General features: G+C 44.6%; 1 protein-coding gene across 3 annotated transcripts in view; it reads left to right on the top strand.

Annotated features, from left to right (window-relative positions):
• Nucleotides 1–5,550: 5,550 nt before the first annotated feature.
• ZBTB2 (zinc finger and BTB domain containing 2) overlaps nucleotides 5,551–20,161 on the top strand; it is a 28,066-nt gene continuing 13,455 nt past the window's right edge. The window contains exon 1 of one of the 3 annotated variants that reach the window (XM_055267525.2): nucleotides 5,551–5,797. The gene's annotated coding sequence lies outside the window, so the exon portion shown is untranslated. Of the gene's footprint in view, nucleotides 5,798–6,151; nucleotides 6,333–20,161 lie in introns of those variants that run through there. The other 2 variants (XM_063632374.1, XM_055267531.2) reach the window with 2 other exon arrangements.

Here is a 20,161-nt window from a genome sequence, read left to right as displayed (position 1 = left end):
GGCTCACACCTGTAATCCTAGCACTTTGGGAGGCCAAGGCAGGTGGATCACCTGAGGTCAGGAGTTAGAGACCAGCCTGGCCAACATGGTGAAACCCCATCTCTACTAAAAATACAAAAATTAGCCAGGCGTGGTGGTACAGGCCTGTAATCCCAGCTACTCGGGAGGCTGAGGAAGGAGAAATCACTTGAACCCGGGAGGTGGAGGTTGCAGTGAGCCAAGATCGTGCCACTACACTCCAGCCTACGAGATGGGGGTAAGACTCCATCTCAAAAAAAAAAAAGTAGCCATTATCCCATTCTGTGAAGCAAAGGTGTAAGATAACTTATTCTATCCCAACATATAATTCAGAAAAGCCTAATGGATTAAAAAAAATTTTGAGTCTTTAGAAATTTATCCTGCTTTCGCTCACTACCAACGTCATCCTATTCCTTGTATCACTAAGCTAAAACTAGTCTTAGAACAAAATCCTTCCAGATCCAAAATTTCTATGAAAATTTCACAGCATAAAGAAGTGTAGACTTCTTTACACTTAAATTCTCATCATCTTTAAGTCACAACATCCTTTTGGGTTCTCAAAATGTGCTAATTGGAATTAGTTTGCACAGTACATCTCTTAGTGAGTATACAGGCAGCATCTGGAACAGTCTATTCAAAGTAGTTTGAATTCATTTAATAAGTACATTTTCTGTTTCCTCTAAAAATGAACAGGAGGGGTGCTAGTATGAGGAATCTAGACACCAAGCATTATCGGTATTTTAAAGTGTATTATAATATGGAGGTCTGCAAACTGGAAGACTGGCGAACAGTTCTACAGTGTAACTTCTTAATTTTCTCATCTTTATCAGCTCACATGTTATTCATGACAAAGGTCAGAGAAAATTTGTGAGGTTTTCCTAGACTGAATGACCTTGGGCTGCTTAATTACTTAAATTCTTTGAGCCTGCTTCCTCAAATTGAAGACTGAGAAGGAAGTGTGACTAGATGCCCTCAGAGAAAAAAATTGACTTAATTAACTAAGATAATTACTTATAGGTTGACAGCATGGCTTTTGGTGCAATCCTAACTCATCTTTAAAATGGAAAAACAGGCCAGGGCGGTGGCTCATGCCTGAAATCCCAGCACTTTGAGAGGCCGAGGCAGGTGGATCACCTGAGGTCGAGAGTTCGAGACCAGCCTGGCCAATATAGTGAAACCCCATCTCTACTAAAAATACAAAATTAGCCAGACGTGGTGGTGGGCACCTGTAATCCCAGCTACTTAGGGAGGCTGAGGCAGGACAATCACTTGAACCCGGGAGGCAGAGGCTGCAGTGAGCTGAGGTGATGCCACTGCACTCCAGTCTGGGCGACAGAGCAAGACTCCATCTCTAAATAAATAAATAAATAAATAAAATATAAAGTAGAAAAACATATCAATGCGGCAGCTATTAAAATATGTCCATAATTCTTTGATACTCGTCGCTTGAGTTTGGGCTGGACTTAAGTGACTTCTTTTTAATAGAATATGGCAGAAGTGATGGTGTGTGGCCTCCTCTCTGCTCTTGCTTGAATCACCTACTCTGGGGGTAGCTAGCCTTCACCATGATGTCAGGACACTCAAGCAGTGCAATAAAGAACTTCCACCATCAGCCACAGCTGACTTGCCAAATGAGAGCCACCTTGGAACCTCATGAAAAACCCTGACCCAGAACCACCTAACTAAGCTACTCCCAGATTCCTGACCCACAGAAACTACATGAGATAAACACAAGTTTATTGCTTTAAACCACTAAGTTTTCGGTTAATTTGTAACAGCAAGAGAACACACCAGTATTTTTTAAATAGTGGGTCCTGACTCGTTAGTGGTTGAAAAAATCAATTTAAGGCAGCAATATCAACTTTAAAAAAATGAAATAGAAGATAGCAGAGTACATCACTCTTAATACAAGTACTACTTTGTAAAAATTTTGTTTTACATGTATGTGTATACTAGGTGCAATTTAAAATGTGTTTCTTACAACCACAGCTGAAAACATTAAAACCCACAAGTCTAACCAGTAGGTTTAAAACAAAAAGCTCCCTAAAGCATAGGGAGTTCCTTGAGGGACTCTGGTCTCAGTAACAACCAACTATAAAACAAGCATTTTCTATAAACTTTATGACCAAACCAACGAAATGTAAGACACTCTCACAATACATCTTTTCCTATGTATATGCTAAGCTTGATATACAACACACAGGGCATGGTTATCTGCCCTAGAGTTTAATGTCTAACATGTAAAAGTACGCCATTTTCCTAATTTAAGAAATTACTCAACAGGACTTCCTTCATAAAATTAGTGAAAAATGCTGCTTTGGACTCAAACCGCATTTATTTTTTCCTACTATTACTTTTTATCAATGTTAAAGGAAATTCCATCTTCAACCTAAGCGCACACACACACAATAGATCTAGTACTATTAAATTGTTTTCTGGGCTGGGGACAATGGTTCACATCTGTAATCCCAGCACTTTGGGAGGCCGAGGCCGGTGGATCACGAGGTCAGGAGATCGAGACCATCCTGGCTAACACTGCGAAACCCCGTCTCTACTTAAAAAAAAAAAAAAAATACAAAAAAATTAGCCGGGTGTGGTGGCGGGCACCTGTAGTCCCAGCTACTCTGGAGGCTGAGGCATGAGAATCGCTTGAACCCAGGAGGTAGAGGATGCAGTGAGCCGATATCGCGCCACTGCACTCCAGCCTGGGAAACAGAGCAACACTCCATCTCAAAAAAAAAAAAAAATTTTTTTCTGCTCATTGTCCAAGTCTCACTGGAACTATCCTCCTTCAGAATACAAGCAAGTGCATATTTTTATGGTTGTGTCTCAGCAGAACACAAATCAAAACTTTCAGCAACACCAGACTCTGCAGAATATTTATGTATAACTTTTGATGAATCCACTCAGATTGCTTGCACTGTGATTTTCTTTGAAGTAAAAAGTGTTAAAACTATTTTTGAATTCCTAATTTACCAGATTCTCAAATTACCAAAATAAATTGGCACATAATTAAACAGCGATTTAACTTTTTTTTTTCCTTTTTAGAGACTCTGTTGCCCAGACTAGGGTGCAGTGATGCAATCATGGCTCACTGCAGCCTCGAACTCCTGGGCTATAAGCGATCCTGCCACCTCAGCCTCCCAAGCGGAGACTATAGGCCCACACCATCATGCCTGGCTAATTCTTTTTTTCTAATACATGGGGTTTTCTTATATTGTTCTGGCCGATCTGCAACTCCTGGGCTCAAGCAATCCTTCCGAAAGTCCTGGGATTAGAGGTGTGAGCCACCACGCTCAGCCTTTTTTTCTTATTACTGTACTAGGGACATTTGTGGTTTTTCCACAACGGTACTTAGTAGAGAACTGACAGCTTCCCTTGGCCCTATCCTGAAATACACTAACTAGCTCTTCTCTGCCAAGGCCACTGTTTTCTCCTCAACCTTTGCAGATGTATGTATCTATATAAATGTTTCTATTTCAACAAGTTGTAGAAAATATACAGTCTGTACAGCTCTCCTTATAATGCTATTACTTGATGATCCTGACTACAAGTTGGAATTATCTGCATACTTGGCAAAATTCAAGTGTGGCTGCCTATGCCTCGAGAGAATGAGCAGCAAACCAGCCCAGTCCTAAATTCGAGTAGTAGCTCTTGAAGAGAATAGGATGCTCTTGATAGGCTTTCTTTAGGACTGATATTCAAATTCTGGGCTTACCCCTGGGTTTATTTCTACAAGCCTATATAGAGTGTAACGCTAGAAAAATATTCAGTGATCTTAAAAATAAGCAGTTACTTTGACTCAAGACCAATTACTCTACACACATAGGCAAATTTCTGCCCAATGGTCTCAAGTTTAGCATTAGTTTTGCCCACTTTTTCTTTTATTCTTTCTTAAATCAATTTCACTCTTCACAGGAGCACTCCACCAACACCGTAAGGTTGAAAATTTTCAGAATGAAAGTCCAAAAGAATTAAGAACCTACGGATCTCTAATTATGATTCTCTACAAAACAATCAACATCATTTTGGTTCCCTAGTAAGATGAGACAGACCTCAATACTCAAGCCAATCCAAGGAACCAGGCATGCCAGTCTGAAGGCCAACTTTGATGTTCCAGTGACAGCCGTGCAGTAGAATACTTAGATCAGGGTCAGAATTTGGTTTTGGAGGCAGACATTTACCCACTAAAGTCATTTATCTAGCTGATCAAAAAACAGGAAAGTTCAAAGCAAGTATACACTGAATCTATTATCCATTTGAGAGCTACTGAAGCTACACCGCTGCTTATTTTGTTTTCAAAGAAGGAATTAGTCATCAGTACCTGCAGGTATAACTGGATTGCTAAATCAAACTCAGATTTTTAGGAGGGACACTTCCATGTATTAAATTGTCTTAAGATGGTAAGCTTGCCTTAAATGATTTGTAAACTATGTGCCAGGCATTGTGCTAGTGGTCAGACTGTGTAAACCAAAATGGGTTAGACATCACAACCAGGTTAGCGTGCCTTGAAACCAGAGTATCCTAGAAACTGCTGCCTCCACTTCCTTAGGAATAAAGCCATATTCTTTCCAAATCTCAAAAAAATCCTAGATGTGTAAAGAAATCATTAAATTCTAGTCCTCAAAGAACTGTACTTCCCCCAAAAAGACACGGATTCTAGAAAAATGGCAACAACCAAAAAGTAAACTTTAAAATGTTAAAAATGACCATCAGGAAATTCTAACTTCCCTGCCATGTTTCCATGTTTCACGATCTCCCCGTTAAAAGATTTTTCACACCTCTAAATCTAACAGAATAGCCAACTCTGGAATCCATACCTCAAAGACCAAAACCTAACAGGAAAATAAACTGTTCTTAACAAACATGCGTTGCAGACTTTCATTTTTGGGGAGCCAAAACTTCAAAAACGAAAATCAAGTTGCTGAAATAACCATCAAATTCAACCCTAACAGAAACATCTTACGTCTCTCAACTCATCTGCAAGGAAAAGGAAGCACCTCTGCCTCTGTGCACAGTACAGGCATCTGTACTTCAGCATGACTTTCAGTTACCAGTGGTGACAGAAAGATACTGCTGGTTTACAGTATCACCCCGTTCTAAAGGCCACTCCATTTCAAGTCTTAAAGATTAAAACAAACACGAAAAGTCAAGGGACAAGGGTAAAGGCCAAGAGATCTCAAGCAGAAGCCGGCAGAAGGATACGAGCAGTGGCTCTCCATCTCTACCCCGAGCATCTCAAGGAGTTATCCTACCTAAACACTTTATGTAAACAAGGGGCCTGTGACTCAGGCCTCCAGCCCCAATAGGTGGAGAGAAGTTTCCTCGCCTCGGCTGCACATGGTCTGCAGAAGTTTGGCTAGAGCAGAGCGCGGAGCCTGGGTGGGAGCGGCAGTGGAGTGCTGCAGGCGGCGGCGGCGGCGGCGGCGGCAGAGCAGCAGGAGGCGGAGGCGGGCGGGGGGAGGGGAGCGGCTGGGGGGGGGGGCGGAGGGGGCTCTTGCCGCCACTGCTCTCTCGCCGCCTCTCCCCCCCGGCGGGAGCCGCTCGCAGCCTCTTTGCACTAGTCTCTCCGCTCTCTCGGTCATGTGACCTTAACGTAACCGGACAGGAAAAGCCCCGCCGCCGCCGCCGCCGCCGCGCCGGAGACACCGACCGCGGCGGCAGCAGCAGCAGCAGCAGCAGCGAGAGGCAGAGGCGGCGGCGGCGGGGAGGACAGCACGGCCGAGGCTGCCCAGCGGCGCCTCCTCCACACCCCCCGCCGCAGCAGCACCGGCGACAGGTAAGCGCGCACCGCCTCCGCCTCCCGGGGCCGGTGCCCACGTGCCACCCCCAGCCCAGGGTCCGGGAAGGCGGTGGGGGAGCGGGGGCCACCGGAGCTCGCAAACGGTTCCGGCAGAGGCGGTGGCAACAAAGACGACGAATGACCCTCGTCCCAGGGCTCCGGGTGCAGGCAGGCGGAGGGCCCGGGCCACTCCGGGACCCGGTTCTGGGAAGCGAGGGCAGGGGCGCCTGGCGGGGGCGGCGGCGGCTGCGCCTGGCGCCGGGGCTCTGGCCGCTTGACAAAACCATCCCCCGGAGCCAGGCGGCGGCGAGTCGGCGGCGGCTCCATCCGGGGTTTTGCGGGAGGGGGAGGGGACGGAAGCCGAGAGGGCGGGCGGCGGATCGGAGGGAGGGAGGGAGGAAGGGAGGGGGGCGATTCGCGTTCGGTTCCCCGTGGCCGGTCCCTCCCTTCCCGCCGCCACCACGAAGTGCGCCCTGGGCGGCGGCGGCCGGTGAGCGTCCCGCGCTGGAGCCCTCAGAGGCGGGCCCGTCAGGTGCGTAATCCTTCCGACGCCTCGCCGCCGCCTCCTGCTGCTGCCGCCGCTGCTGCTTCGGCGGCAAGGCCGCGAGCTGCGGAAGTGGGTTTGGGGGAGGGGAGGGAGGAGGGAGGGGGAGGGGAGGGATCCGGTCCGACCGGAGCAGGCCCGGCCTCTCTGGCGCTTCTCCCAGCTGCAGCGGCTCCTACAGCTGCTGCCGCTACTGCTGCGGCTCCGCCTCCCGCTCGCGGGCGGGGGCGCGCACGCGCGTTTCCGGCCTCCTCGGCTCTCGCGCTGTCTCCGGCTCTCGCGCGCGCTCATCCCTCTCCCTCTCTCCCTGTCTGGGCCACCCCCGCCCCCGGCGCCGGGGCTGTTGCGCCGGCCGGGGCGTTGCGCACGGCGTAGGCGTCGGCATTGTGTTAAACTCCGCGGGACTTGGGGCGAGCGCGCGCGCGCACGCGGAACTGAGGGAAGCGGCGAGCGTGCAATGCGGCCGGAGTGCGTCGCCCCTCCCTCCCCCTCAGCCCCTCGGGGACGGGGACGGGGACAGGGGCGGGGCCGGCGAGACCGGAGGGGGCCAGAGGGCCCCGGCGCCGCGCCCCCGGCCCCGCCCCGGGGCGGGTGGGGCGAGGTGGCTGTAGCGCGCGCTCAGGCGGGCGGGGGACGCGTCGGCCTCTGTGGCGCCGCCCTTGTCGCCCGCTCGCTGCGGCTGCAGGCCGGGCCCCAGTCCCGGGTACTGAGAGCGTTGAGCCGGCGGTCTCCAGCTTCCGCCCGACGCGCCGTCTGCGCCTGCGATACAGCCCGGTTTGGCCCTGAGCGCGCTGTGATTTCGGCTGCTTAGCCTCGGGGCGTGGGACCCGCGCGGCCCTCACGCCCTGACCGGACTCCAAGGCGGGGAGGCTGCTTCCCGGGGCCAGCGTCGTTTTCTTGGTGTAGCGAAACCCTTAAAGCGTTCTAGTTTAAACAAAGCCGCAAGAGAGAACTGTTCAGCCAGAAGCTGCAAAGGAAGCTGGGTTTTAACGCTTTTCGCTGGTAGTAAAAGAGGCAATAAAGAAGCGAGGGTAGCAGAGCAGGCAAGTGCCTGGGTGGGGAGAAGCTGCAGCTACGCCTTTTACTGCAGGAACTTCCACCCGAATACGTGAACTCCTAATTATGCCTTGGGGATATAACCCGGCTCTCGCTCCCCGCCTCCCCCAGCTGCATTGTTCATTAGCTCTTTCATCATACAATGGGCTCACTGAGTTTGTGAGCCTTGATTCTATTCATTTTATCAGGGTATTGTTTTAGTAAAATAAAGCATAATGAAGGTCAGAATTATCAGAACTCCAGGGGGGCTCTGGGTTTACTTAAATGCGCTGCCCTGTCCTTGCTAATGTAAATCATCTATGCCAACCCCGTTGGGGCGCCAGGGCGAGTTGTGCACAGCAGCAGCGTTTTAGTGTGGGAGTATCCTGAACGTTTAATAGAGAATTAGGACTGTGCCATTTTAATTCTCATTTGACTGATTTATCACAAACCAAAATTATAAATTGGTAAGGTAAATTCCACTGCATTCTGAATGATCTTGGTGTGTATCCAGGATGTTTTGAAGCTGTTAAAAGGTCATTTTTTTTCTTTTTTCTTTTTAATAAGAGACAGGGGTCTCGCTATGTTGCCCAAGACGGTCTTGAACTCCTGGGCTCAAGTGATCCTCCCGCCTCGGCCTCCCAAAGTGCTGGGATTACAGGGGTGAGCCACCGCTCCTGGACAAGAAGGCAGTTTTTAAAGGCATAGTAATTTACCACTAATAGGACATCCTTTTAAACTGGGCATTTCTTATTTAATAAACTTGTGGTTTATTTGCTAAACAAAGAATTGTCCAGTTATTGAAGCCATCGTAAGTACAAGAAGTGATATGCCGGTGCCACTGATAGTCAACAGTGGAGGAGCAGTCTACACTACAGTGGAGTGTAGTCTACACCCCTAAAACTTTTGTCCTACAGTCCAAGTGCATACTTGCCAGTTTTAAAGTTTCTCTTCAAAAGGGATGTAAATACGTTGATGCTCAGCAACCTCTACCACTAGCAGCAGGGAATAAACACTAATCATGTTTTAAGTTATAGAATAAAAGCTGCCACGATGACACCTGCTTTATCTTAAACTTTAATATCAACTTTTCAGTAACCTCCAAAATCTGCACTTTTATAAGATAATATAAAATAATAGAAAAATGTGTTCATGGCTAGGCAAAGTGGCTCATGCCTACAATCCCAGCACTTTGGGAGGCCAAGGCTGGAGGATTGCTTGAAGCCAAGAGTTCAAGACCAACCTGGGTAACATGGACCCCACATCTCTATTAGAAAAGAAAATGTATTCACCCCAACCCCATAAAGAGATCTACCTTGTAATCCTGTGATTTCAAGTACCCACAGCGTGCCCATGAGTAAGTGGATATGCTTTCCCCGATTTGAGACTTACAAAATAGAGAAGGAAATATCTAAAGCTTATCTGTAGCATCGGCCTGGGATCAGCAGCTTTAGAGGTGGGGACTGTCCTGCCAGCTCTTACTGTTTCTTGGTGCTTCATCCCTAGCCCCACTCACCTTTCCCTGTAGGAACTTGGAAAAGCTGGGCAAGTCCCGTGGCACCAGCCTGCACAGGAAAGGTAGATTGAAAGAACTGGTTTGCTGGTAATTTTTTTTACCATACAATACCAAATGCATCTGGGAAAGGTCATTTATCATCGCTTTTCCTATTTTCTTATGCTCTTTGGCTCTCCAAACATGACTCTGAAAACCTAAAAGGGAACTGAACGTTTTTATTTCCCTGAAGAAAAAGAAAATGTAAACATTCTAAGCATTAGACCAAGAATATTTATAAAACGTTCTTTATGCTCAAGTAGGTTATAATTTGTACTAGCAAATTAAACTATTAAATAATTAAAATATTACTTCGAATTGATAGTAAATAAGATTCAGTATTTTTACAATGCTGATAGAGCCATTAAGATATGGAATCAGTAGCCACAGAACCCTTACGAGGAGTTGGCAGCCCAAGATATGTAGATCCATTTTAGATGCCAACTTGGAGGCTCATATTTATGCTCGAACTCATAACCCCCAGTTCACATGCTTGAGGTATGCATCACATGCCTTTGAGTGTCACTTTAAGAAAGTTCAGTATTCAAAGATAGGAATTTGAAGAACACTTTTATGTATCTGCCTAAGTACTTAGGGAAACTACTTTTTTACTTTTGTAAGAGATTTTAGTGTACTGTTCTCTTAAACAGGGTGCACTCGCTAAGTTCTGCACCAAGAAGGGTAAGCGTCAGAATCCTCTGGAATGATTTCAAAGTGTGCATGTTCTCCTGCACCGGGAGAGTTATTTAGGTTCTCTGAGTCCCCAAAGTGATTCTGAATGGCGCTTGTTTAAGTGTGGTCTGCAGATCCTTTTGAAGCCCCAGGATCCTTTCAGGATTCAATGAAGTCAAAACTATTGTCATAGTAATACTAAGTTGTTATGGCCTTTTCCACTGTGTTGACAAAATGTCTTCTCAGTGTTGACACTGAGAAGATCTGCTTAATTCAGTGAGCTGCTATTTTCCAAATGACCAACGGATGATGTTAAAAATCATTAGTGGGTAAATGATCCGTTGAAAGTGGATAGACCAATGAATATTACTATAATAGAACAGGAAAAGTTAATTCAGTTATGTAGTTTTATATTACACAACCAACCTTTTTTTTGAGGCGGAATCTGGCTGTCGCCCAGGCTGGAGTGCAGTGGCGCGATCTCGGCTCACTGCAGGCTCCGCCCCCCGGGGTTCACGCCATTCTCCTGCCTCAACCTCCCAAGTAGCTGGGACTACAGGCGCCCGCCACCTCGCCCGGCTAATTTTTTGTATTTTTAGTAGAGACGGGGTTTCACTGTGTTAGTCAGGATGGTCTCGATCTCCTGACCTCGTGATCCGCCTGCCTCGGCCTCCCAAAGTGCTGGGATTACAGGCGTGAGCCACCGCACCCGGCCTACACAACCAACTTTTAAGAAAGTAGACTTGTCAAGTGTTGGTATCATATAAAAGAAGACTACCCACAATTACCTGAAAAGGCTATTCAAGTACTTCTCCTTTTTCCAACTACATAGGTGGGTGAGGCTGGATTTTCTTCACTACTCAACCAAAACAGAGTTAATTGAGGAGTAAATGCAAAATCCGGTTGTGTTCTGTTAAAGAGAATTGCAAAAATATAAAAAGACACCACTTTGTTGTTTTAGAAAATACAATTATTTTTTCATAAAAATGTTCTGTACTTTAACATGTAATGGGCTTATTGTTGTTTTTAATTGAAGTAAATATTTCTAAAATTTCTCCATTTTAATTTCTAATATGGTAATTATCAGTAGTTAAAATCCATATAAACATATAATTGATGTTCTTAATAATTTTTAAGACCATTAAGAGATCCCAACACCAAAAAGTTTGAGAAGCTCTGCTCTAAAATATTGAAATATATTATTAAGACTTTGAGTTAAACACATTTGAAACTCACCTGTGTTATGTACCCTGAACTACACATTTAGGTGATTATATTTTCTTCAGATTAATTTTACTAATCATTTTGCGGTATATAAAAAACAAAGGCACTTTGGGAGGCCGAGGCGGGCGGATCACGAGGTCAGGAGATCGAGACCACAGTGAAACCCCGTCTCTACTAAAAATACAAAAAATTAGCCGGGCGCGGTGACGGGTGCCTGTAGTCCCAGCTACTCGGAGAGGCTGAGGCAGGAGAATGGCGTGAACCCGGGAGGCGGAGCTTGCAGTGAGCCGAGATCGCGCCACTGCACTCCAGCCTGGGTGACACAGCGAGACTCCGTCTCAAAAGAAAAAAAAAAAAAAAAAAAAAAAACAAAGGCAATCTCCACTCTGGTGGATTATTAGAAGGAGATTAGTTTTTTGTTGTTGTTGTTTTGAGACAGGGTCTCACTCTTTCATCCAGGCTAGAGTGTAGTGGCATGACCACAGCTCACAGCAGCCTCAGCCTCCCTGGCTCAAGCAATCCTCCCACCTCAGCCTTCCGGTAGCTGGGACCATGGGCACATGCCACCACATTCAGCTAATTTTCTTTTTATAGAGACAGGGTCTCGTCATGTTGCACAGGCTGGTCTCCGGGGCTCAAGTGATCTGCCCACCTTGGCCTCCCAAAGTGCTGAGATTACAGGGGTGAGCCACTGTCCCAAGCCCAGATTAATTTTTTAATTTTGCTGTGTGTAATCATTTGTAAGTTTCCTTCAGGTTGATTGTAGCATAATGCCTTTAGAATTACTACTTTAATATGAACTCTTTATTAGCCATAAATCTCTAATCTACTTCTGTTTGACACCTAAGATGTCCCTGAATTGCCTCCTTATGACCCCAACTTACATTTGGAAACTAAAAACTAATTTAAGTGTAAACATAGGGAAAATATAATTGAAAACAGGAATATTTTACAAATGCAGTGCTTTTTAATATGAAAATAAGTGCTGTTAGTTTATGCCTCTCTCTTTTCTAATTACTATGGAAGAAGGTTGACTACGGAAATGTTAAGAAAAAAATGCCAATCAATTATCACAACTAAATAAGATGCATTTTCTACCTTCAAAATACAGTTTTAAAATATATTAAAATTCGAATGACCAGCCTCCTTCAGGTTTACTTCATGGGCCCTCCAATATTAATTATTAATAATAGTAATTGAAAAATCAGCTTTTCATCCTGGTAAGTGGTCTAAACTACTTGAAAGAATCAATCTTACTTGTGGGTAATGCTTCTACTGTTACTGATTGTCCTTTGCATTACAATATTCATTTATGCTTCACTTAAATAAAATCAAGGACTTCAGAGGACCCTTTTAGTGCCCTTGAAATGGGTAGTGTAAGTGGTGTTTAGTGTCTTAGAACAGCTATTATCTTTAAAAACTGAATCAACAATTTCCAAAAGCTGTTTTGGTCTCCTATTCTTACACTGAAAATGAAGGAGGAACTTAGGTTGTCAAAATACAACATAATTATATGTGCCCCATTCTTCTGCACCTCCAAAAGGATGAGTGAGTTGCTTACGGATCAACCCACATGTGCTCTGTGATGGAAACTGAAAGCAAGTGACAGCTAGGTGGTCAATGTCCCATTATCAAGTAGGAAACAGTGGTGACAGTGAAAACTAAAGCATTAAATAATCTGAAAGGTCATTTGTATTTGGCTCTAGGAAGTGTTTTTTATTTTTTCAAGATGAGTATGTCTTATAGTCTCTGAATTTACTTAAGAAAAGTAAAAGCTTTGTACACATACGTATACAGAAAGAAGGCATTCCATGAAAACCCATTTATAGGCACTGCCTCCTCTCTCCAGTGCTGCTTTTCTTCAGTTCCTCTCAGCTCACTATTCTAATTTAGAAAAGACAAATGACTTGTTTTTTATTTAGTTGGGTTTTTTTTTTAAGTTCATTTACAGTGTTAAATGGTTGGGGATTTTACACAGGTCTTCAGTTTCATGTCTTGATTCTCGGCCCTTTGTGACTGGGATCAGTAAGAACTTTTAGGAATGCTCTTTAGAGCGAGGTAGTAGAGTGGAGACAGCATGAACTGTATGCCCAGAAGACCAGAGTTCAATCCTGACTCTTATTTGTTGATAATTTTAACCTCTCTCAACTACAGTGTAGTGATTTAAGGACATGGTTTTTCCGAAGACTCAGACAAATCACAGTCAGGACTTCCAAGCTCCAGACCAGTGTAACCAACATATACTCTGCATTTCCACTTGGTTATCTCAAAAGTATCTCAAACCCAACATGTTTCGTGAACCTAACCTCTTGCTTTTCCCACCAAACTGGGTATTTGCCCTGTGTTCCCTCCTGTTGGAGGGCACCAAGATCTATGCAGTTATACAAATAAGAAGTCTAGGAAATCATCTTGGACACTTTGATCTGCTCCATTCTCCATCTCACTCGCCAACCAGGTCTGTTGATTTTTTACCTTCTAAATATCTTTTGAATCCTGTCAATTTCCTCCCTCTTTCTCAGTACCCCCTGGGTCCATCATCTGTTTTGTAGACCACTAGCAGTTGTCTCCTCTAGACCACTTTCCAGCAGGTCTTCACCTGCCCGCTTGTTACCCCCTCCTCCCCAGCTTGATTAGTTCTGTAATCTCTACATTGTAGAGATCTTATCAAGTCATCCTTCTTAAAAATCCCCTTGGGTGGCTTCCCATTGCTTTTAAGATATGGACCAAAATCCTTAACATTGCGTCTGTCTCCATCCTCGTTATTCTCTGGCTCTTTACCCTTCAGGGTTATTGTGAATTATAAAGCACTATTCAGAAATTAATTATTAGCATGAAGAAACACAAGGTAGTATTTTTAAATGGAAAAATTATTCCAAAACAGCAGGTGTTAAATTGATGAGAATTTTTTAGGTCAATCTAGGATAACTAGAAATTCAACTTCTACCCCCAGTCACCTAGCTGGTAAGAGGCTGAGCCTTGACTGGAACTCAGCACTCATCTCCTCCCAGAGCATCTGCTTATTAATTTACTTAACAAATACTAAACACTAGGCCATATGCAAGGCACTGGGATAAAACAGTAAATGAGGAGGAAGATTTGTTGCCAGCTTTCCAGAAGCATCAGGCAATGTGTATAAACTGGCTCGTTCACAGATGCACCAGGGCAAGGAGAGCATGAGGGGCAGGGGCAGGGGCAGGGGCAGGGGTAGGGGTATATGTGTGTGTGTGTGTCTGCCTGTCTGTCTGTCTCATGGTCAGTTCCTATGAAAGCAGCATATTGAAAATCCTGGAGCAGAGGTTCTAAGCCTGTGTGCAGATGGGACCCCTCTCCCCTAACCCTTTAGAGTTCAGGCTGCCAAGCTGCCCAGCCTCGAGAGTGAAGCCTTTGAGCAGTAAGTATTGTATGCTGTCAGGAGCCAAATCATCACCAGGGTGTTCAGGACCTTCTGGGAGACGAAACTGTCATTCCTTAGCTTAGCTTAGCTTATCCAGAAGTCCCAAAGTGAGTGAAATAACATCATTTTGTCTCCATTATCAATATATTCAAATAAAACTGAATTTTTAATAATGCTTGTATTTCAAAACAAGCTGGACCCTTGATGATCCATTCATAGAGCTCACCAAACTGACAATTGCATATAATTAGCTGGGCAAGGTGACATGTACTTCTAGTCCCAGCTACTCAGGAGGCTGAGGCAGGCGGATCACTTGAACCCAAGAGTTCAAGACCAGCCTGGGCAACATAGCAAGATCCCATATAAAAAATTAGATACAGGCCTGGTGCGGTGGCTCACGCCTGTAATCCCAGCACTTTGGGAGGCCGAGGTGGGTGGATCACGAAGTCAGGAGTTCCAGACCAGCCTGGCCAACATGGTGAAACCCCGTCTCTACTAAAAATACAAAAATTAGCCAGGTGTGGTGCTGGGCGCCTATAATCCCAGCTACTCGAGAGACTGAGGCAGAGAATTGCTTGAACCCAGGAGGCGGAGGTTGAAGTGAGCTGAGATCACACCACTGCACTCCAGCCTGGGCAGCAGAGTGAGACAATCTAAAAAAAAAAAAATTAGATATAACTTAATGTATTAAAGTAATATTTTATGTTGTAATTTGTTTGCATTAGAAAAATATTTTTTCAGAGCAAGGTGCAGTGGCTCACGCCTGTAGTCCCAGCACTTTGGGAGGCCGAGGTGGGTGGATCACTTGAGGTCAGGAATTCGAGACCAACCTAGCCAACATGGTGAAACCCCGTCTCTACTAAAAGTACAAAAATTAGCTGGGCACGGTGGCAGGGGCCTGTAATCCCAGCTACCTGGGAAGCTGAGGCAGGAGAATCGCTGGGGGAAGTGGGTAGGTGGAGGTTGCACTGAGCCGAGATTGTGCGCCATTTCACTCCAGCCTGGGCAACAAGAGCAAAACTCTGTCTCAAAAAAAAAGGCCGGGTGCAGTGGCTCACGCCTGTAATCCCAGCACTTTGGGAGGCCGAGGCGGGTGGATCATCTGAGGTCGGGAGTTCGAAACCAGCCTGACCAACATGGAGAAACCCCCTCTCTACTAAAAATACAAAATTAGCCAGGTGTGGTGGCGCATGCCTGTCATCCCAGCTACTCTAGAGGCTGAGGCAGGAGAATTGCTTGAACCCGGAGGTGGAGGTTGTGGTGAGCCGAGATTGCACCATTGCATTCCAGCCTGGGCAACAAGAGCAAAACTCCATCTAAAAAAAGAAAAGAAAAGAAAACTATTTTTTCATACATAGTCATATACCCATAATAAGATTTTAGTGAATGAAAGACCACATATACAACAATGGTCCCATAAGATTATAATACCATATTTTTACGTAAGTTTTTTGTGTTTAGCTGTTTAGATACACAAATACTTACCATTGTGTTATAATTGCCTACAGTACAGTAACATGCTGTCCAGGTTTGTAGCCTAGGAGCAGTAGATTACCATATAGCCTAGGCCTGTGTAGTAGGCTATACCAACTAGGTTTGTGGAAGTACCTTTATGATGTTTGCACAATGACGAAATTGCCTGACGATGCATTTCTCAGAACGTGTCTCTGTTGTTAAGCAAGGTATGACTGCATTGAATATAGTGCCACCTGTCCTAACTCTGGGAGGATAATACTGATATTGTGTCATTTCTGTGTATGTGTAAGAGCCTACCAGGTTTGTGAATGTTTCGTGTCTTTGCTGGCAAAATAAAGAGGGGGCAACGCTCTGTTGGACCCTAGTTTAGAGGTTTGTGGTTTTTAGTAGGTCTGTGAAATCAGAAAGCCTGGAAAGCATTAGTTTAGGTTAGCACCAGAGTATGGGATGCAGAGTAAGCAACTATTAGATGGTGCAGGACCCTGGAAGAGGTGCAGCGGCACTGGGATTTTGTCCTAGTGGCAGTAAGGAACCACAGAAGGGTTTTATTTATTTATTTATTTATTTATTTTTATTTTTATTTTTATTTATTTTTATTTTTTTTAGACGGAGTCTCACTGTGTCACCCAGGCTATAGTGCAGTGGCATGATCTTGGCTCACTGCAACCTCCACTTCCCAGGTTTAAGTGATTCTCCTGCCTCAGCCTCTCGAGTAGCTGGGATTACAGGCACTCGCCACCATGCCAGGCTAATTTTTGTATTTTTGATAGAGATAGGGTTTCACCATGTTGGCCAGGCTGGCCTCAAACTCCTGACCTCAGGTGATCTACCCGCCTCAGCCTCCCAAACTGCTGGGATTACAGGCATGAGCCACTGTGCCTGGCCCACAGGAGGATTTTAAGCAGGTGCCATCAGGTTTGCCCTTTCGAAAGATCATTCTGGCTATTGTGTGGTGGATGCATGAAGGAGGCCAGAACTGGAGATGGAGAGATGAGTGGGGAGGTTAGGCGAAAGGTGTGGCAGAAGGGTAGAGTTTCAATTGATGGCAACTGGGGGCTGATGTGAGGAGTAAGAGAATGGAGGCCTGAGGATGAATTGAGATTTCTGGTTTGGCCAGAGGGTGGAAGAAGGGCCCTGCACTGAGCCAGGGAATACAGAGGGAGCAGATTTGTGTACCTGGTTTTTATTGTCCTTTGGGGTAAATGGCAGTGAGAGGACAGGGAGGAATTGAGTTGAGTTTTACCTAAATCAAGTTTAGGGTTCCTGGGGGACAGCCAAGGAGAAGTGAAAGAGATCACCAAAGAGAGGCTACAGAATGAGGAGTGGGCTGGGGACCAGGCGCAGAGGAGACCAGCAAGTGGAACCCCTGGATGGGGATTAAAATAGAACAGCCTGTGGTGAGTCGAAAACCAGAGAGCAGCAGCCTGAAAACCGGAGACCAAAGATTTATCAGAGCGGGAGGAAGAGTACAAAATGCTGCCAAGAGGCTGAGTAAGCCACTGAGTCCCTGAGGCTGGGGAACAAGGTTCTTGGTGACCTTGGTGAGCAGAGCCGGGAAGGAGCTGGCCTGGAGGTGGGAAGAGCAAGCAGACAGCCATTCCCACAAAAGAGGGGCGGCCTCAGCCAAGCCATCCACGAGGATGCCAGGGCCCTAGCTGGCGTATTTTGGGCCAGTTAAGCCTCATGGAAATGAGTATGAAGGGAGGCCGTGATGAGAAAAGAGGAAAGAAAGATTTAGGAAAAGCCAGTACTGTCGCTGGGCAGGGGCCAGGGTGGAGCCCATAGTACCTTCTCCACCCTTTTGCCCCATTTCCTCAGGCAGCTCACATATGGAACACTCTAGGGGTTTTGGTTTTGGTTCTCTTTTTGAGAAAGGTTTTTTGGTCTCCAAAATAAGATTTTTTTCAAGTTGATCTGTGTGAATTTTCCCCCTTGTGAATTTTGAACATGCGACTTGTTCTGTTTTTCTGCTTTTTTGTTTTTTTCATTTCTCTGAGTCATGCACATGTATTCTTTCCTCTGTATTTGAATACTTATGTTCAGTGTGTTTCCTGATCTAGGGGATGTTCCTAAATTGACATTCTAAAATAACTAGTAGACTCTCTTAAATTCCTAAATTGAGATTCTAAAATAACTGGTAGACTCCCTTAAAAAATATTGAGCTTTTCTATCATGACTTCATTCTTATGGTCTGAATAGAATGCTTATGTTAGTCTGGAAAGAGAGGGAGCCATATAGTTTGCTGTATCGAAGGACATAATATATACCCATTCATGTAAAAACCAAAACCTCAAAATCCTCCTATAAAATATTGACAAATTTGATGGCATTAAAACATAAAATTGTATTTGTCAAAATCTCTATAAACAAATGCAAAGAAAGAAAATTATTAGAACATATGTGACACAGGGCCTATTTCCCTTATATACAAAGAGTTTTATAGATTTCTTTTCTCTCTTTTTTTTAAAGACAGGCTAGAGTGCACGCTAACACGGCTCACTGCAGCCTCAGCCCTCTGGACTCAAGTGATCCTCCCACTTCAGCTTCCAGAGTAGCTGGGACCACAGGTGTGTGCCACCATCCCTGGGTATTTTTTAAAATTTTCATAAAGATGGGGGTCTCTCCATGTTGCCCAGGCTGGTCTTGAACTCCTGAGCTTAAGCAGTCCTCCCACCTTGGCCTCCCCAAGTGCTAGGATTAGAGGCACAAGCCACCACACCTGGCCTGCTTTTATTAAATTGGTAAGAAAAAGACAATCGAATAGGAAAATGGGCAGAGCTCATGAAAAGATACTAAAGGAAATACAAATGGTCAATAAATATAAAAATAAGCTTTACTTCATCATTAAAGGCATACAAAGTGAAAAAGCCATATTGGCGAAGAATACCAAGTATTAACTAGAGTATGGAGAAAAGAGTTACGGTAGAGGTGGATAGAAAAATCTCACATTTTGTGTGTCCATAATATTTGAATCTTTTATAATAAGTATATGTACTTAAAAGCAGCAGCAAATAATAATATTAATTTAAAACAAACACACACACTTTCAGGTAGGACATTCCAACTAACCAAGTGAATCCCAGTTTAAAGCCTACTTATTGAATGTACTGGTTCTATAAGCTTGGGCAAGCCACCTACCCTCTCTAACCCTATTTCCTCGTTTATAAATGTGGGCAGCAATACTTCAAATATCTCAAATAAGTTGATGTGAAATTAAATTAATAGCATATGTAAATGATGGCCAATAGTAGCACTCCATAAGAAACAATTCTCATCATTATCATCAAGGGATAAATAGTAATGTTTTCCTGTACTTGAAGCTACTGTTGATGAGTGTGACACCTGAAGCTGTGGGACCTCAAGCTGCCTAAATATGATCAGCATGATCAGAGTCAGAGGATGTGGCAGGGAGCGTATCACAGTTGGGTCTCAGAGGATACTTTTTAAATGAGAAAAGTAGGTTAGTAAGATGGAAAAGGAAGTATTCTGGCACTTTACAGAGAATAACCTTGAAGACAAGCTTCTAAGTTATGTCTTGGTGGAGGTCAGGTTAGAGTGATGTTTCTCTGTAATCCAGGTTGCTTTTGCAACCCAGCAGTTCTCTGGCTTTCATCATGAACCCCATGCCTTTTCTGTGCCTCTCCTTCCTAACCTGAGTGCTTTCACCTTCTCTGACATACACAGAAAGTAGTGGGGAAACTGATCCATACCATCTGTTTGCATGAGACAACAGTCTAGGTCTTTATACCCAAATGATTTGCAAAATTGGATGACTCTTCTATCTCGTGCTTAGATATGACTCATGATAGAAAATATGAAATTTGACATTCTGGATTCTTGATTTGTGACCTGATCAGTCTCTTAAAATATTATTCCATTACATTTGTCTATTTTAGGGCATATTTGTTAATTTCTGAATCTGCCTGAACATCCCTAGAGCAGGAAGGGAGAGTAGGGAGTCCAGTACCTGCTGATTAAGAATTGCTGTGGATGGCTGATGTGAAGACAGTGTGTTATCTCGATTGTTTGGTTACAGATCAAATGCCTTGTTCTACTTTATTCCCCCTTCTCACTACTGCACTTGACTAGTCTAAAAATAAATAAATAAATAATTTTTAAAATTGCTGTGAGTCTGCTTTGATTTTTTTAAAGCTTATTGATAGTGCATTATCTATAGTGCATTCTTAACTCTGAAGTTAAGCATACTCACTTTTTTAAAATTTAGTCAATTAATGTGTAGTAGGCTTTTAAAAATTTAACTTGGCCGGGCACGGTGGCTCACATCTGTAATCCCAGCACTTTGGGAGGCCAAGGTGGGCGGATCACGAGGTCAGGAGATCAAGACTATCCTGGCTAACAACACGGTGAAACCCCATCTCTACTAAAAAATACAAAAAATTAGCTGGGCATGGTGGCGGGCGCTTGTAGTCCCAACTACTCGGGAGTTTGAGACAGGAGAATCCC

This window comes from Symphalangus syndactylus, chromosome 2, assembly GCF_028878055.3.
Source record: "Symphalangus syndactylus isolate Jambi chromosome 2, NHGRI_mSymSyn1-v2.1_pri, whole genome shotgun sequence".
Taxonomy (NCBI): Eukaryota; Metazoa; Chordata; class Mammalia; order Primates; family Hylobatidae; genus Symphalangus; species Symphalangus syndactylus.
Note: the sequence above shows the minus strand (reverse complement) of the source record. Positions and strands in the feature narration are given on the sequence as shown.